This window comes from Sinohyriopsis cumingii, chromosome 7 (genome assembly GCF_028554795.1).
Source record: "Sinohyriopsis cumingii isolate HCF-2022 chromosome 7, ASM2855479v2, whole genome shotgun sequence".
NCBI lineage: Eukaryota > Metazoa > Mollusca > Bivalvia > Unionida > Unionidae > Sinohyriopsis > Sinohyriopsis cumingii.
Genome location: NC_142967.1, coordinates 71,878,782 through 71,881,535, shown reverse-complemented (window position 1 = coordinate 71,881,535; position 2,754 = coordinate 71,878,782). Strand labels below are relative to the sequence as shown.

At 34.2% G+C, this 2,754-nt stretch overlaps 1 long non-coding RNA gene across 1 annotated transcript; it reads right to left on the bottom strand.

Annotated features, from left to right (window-relative positions):
* Positions 1-223: 223 nt before the first annotated feature.
* On the bottom strand, positions 224-2,532 carry LOC149795500 (uncharacterized). Its single transcript, XR_016422118.1, has 2 exons — positions 2,429-2,532; positions 224-1,348 (listed from the first exon to the last, which is right to left on the bottom strand). It is a non-coding gene; the product is annotated as an uncharacterized LOC149795500 (long non-coding RNA).
* Positions 2,533-2,754: the final 222 nt, after the last annotated feature.

Sequence of the window (2,754 nt, the reverse complement as noted above, 5' to 3'; positions counted from 1 at the left end):
ATTCGAAAGGCCAGCAGACAACTCAGATCCCTTGGTAAGATGTAAATGTTCACATAATTAAAACCCGATTCCGTGGTTTTCAGTTCATCAAGCGGTCGTACTAGATTTCTTTAGTCACCTATAACGCTTTTGCTACACGATGCACATAAAATGAAAGTTCTCATTCATGCTTTTAAATTCTTTGTCATGCACCATGACTATGTTAATGAGAAAAACTGCCTCATTTTCAAGAAATATTTTATTTGTTATTGGGCAGAGCATGCTCTGTTTTATCTGACAGACATACATATGACAACAACACTTTTCACAAACAACTCTACACCAATCATAGGATACTTCATCTTTCAAAGAGAGAACAACACATCAAATTGAGCAACATGTATCTATATCCTAATACAGCGAAATAAAACAATGACAGATTTTACTAGGAATGAAACAACTACTGTAATACAATAATCCTAAGAAAATAAATGTATCAGCCAAAAAGTAACTAAATATAACATTTCTTTACACAATCATTGGCTTAAATCAATCTCAGCGTTAAATATTAATACCATATTTTGAACATCTATTATGTGATACAAACTGAGTCACAACCATGCAGGTTACAAATAATCAATTTATATATGAATAATGTGTGTGTGTGTGTGTGTGTGTGTGTGTGTGTGTGTGTGTGTGTGTGTGTGTGAGAGAGAGAGAGAGAGAGAGAGAGAGATGTGTGTATGTGTGTATGTGTGATTTGTATTTTTAACGTAGCTTTAACAATTTTTCAGTCATATCGTTACCATGTCTGCAGTGTGGCAGTTTATAGTAATGTCTAATACTAGGTAATCACACTGCAGACATGTAGCATGATGTCCCACCCAGTCACATTATCCTGACACCAGGCCGACCAATCGTAACACTAACATATTAATGCTGAGCGCCTAGCGATGGAGCTGTTAGTACCGATTTTGTAAGATTTTGGTATCACTCGGTTGGGGTTCAAACCCACGACCGCCCGCTTCCAAGATGAACGCTCTAACCACTAGGCCACCGGAGCTGTCCAGATGAATAGTGAGAAATGTTACAAGTAAATTGTCTCCAGTAGTGTGTTATTAATGCAACCACATCGTTGGTCCTGACAAATGAGAACTGTTCCATCACACTCTCTGATTCTCTTGTTGATCATTGGCAGGTCGGGTCTAAGTACACGACGTGGAACACATGCTCCTTTTTCGGGTTGGTAGATGCACCGTTGTGATGGAGGACTGGTTACCTGTGCAGACGCTGATGTCAACAATAACAGTATACTGATCAAGGAAAGGAAAATACATCTTGCGATGACTGATTGTGAGCTTGACATCGTCTGTATAAAACGAAAATCAATGTACATTAGTGCTAGAGTTAAATACTACGCTAAAAATATGAAAAGGATTCACCAAAATACACCTGAAAATACCGCCTTGGGAATATAAGCTACTTTTAGGCGTTGATTCCAACTCAAGAAAACCATTACACGAACGTTTTCAGACGAGAGATGTGGTAATCTCACAGTAATATATTACAAATATACTATTGAAAGTATAATCTTAAACCCCCCACACACATACATACATAGATACATACATACATACATACATACATAGATACATACATGCATGCATACATACATACACACACACAGACATATATATATATATATATATATATATATATATATATATATATATATATATATATATATATATATATATATATATATATATATATATATATATATAAAAGTAAGTAATCACCTGAATCCAAGGTTGATTGCTAGATCACATTGTGTTTTACAGTTTTACATCAGAAAATCGTGATCATTGCGAGACGCGAAACATCGAGTCGTGATCTGAATTTTCCGATGCTGTCTACAACACGTGATCCGACGTTCAAGATCGAATTACTATGATAATGAATTTCTTTTTAATATATACTTAGTCATTTTCCGATAAATTTATAAAATCCCAAAGCGTAACTGAAGCAAATAAAATTGCTTAGCATTTCAACCTTTCTGTTTCGCACTACATCTTAAGTCAAACCGAATTGAATTTTTGAACAGCTGATATGGGGATGAAGATCAATTGCAGGAATCAAGCGTCTATGTAACGACATTCATTCATTTTTACTATTACTAGTGTTAATAACATGGGGCATCAGGCTCATTCTAGGTATATAAGAAAGCTGTATATTATGCTGGAATACTGGATTATTTAAATAATGTAAATGATCATTGTTACGTACTTCTATGTTAATTCTAATACCATCAAGGATGCAAGTATTGCACTTATTTATGTATTATCTCATTGAATCGCGCTTTTACCGTAATTGCATGCAAAATAAAAATAAAATAAGATAAAATCAGTTAGAAATAATATACGCAAAATAGAAATGAAAGCAAACGAACCATTTTGTCTGTGCTATAAGCTCCTTCTCTGATGCAGAAATCTGGAATGAAACTTTTTATTTCTAAACAGCTGAATGTGCTACTTATATACAATTGATTCATCCTACGCTATGCTACTTATATACAATTGATTCATCCTACGCTACATTTTATTTCCGCGATTGTCTATTTTAAGATCACTCGGAAAAAGGAAATGCCCTCTTAGCTACTATGTATATGAAGGTATTTCACAAAATTGATCTACCATTGATGGCTGTACAATTTCCTATTTTTTATTTGTTCTATAATTAGAATAGACAATGAGATGTAACTATTTTTAGCATCAC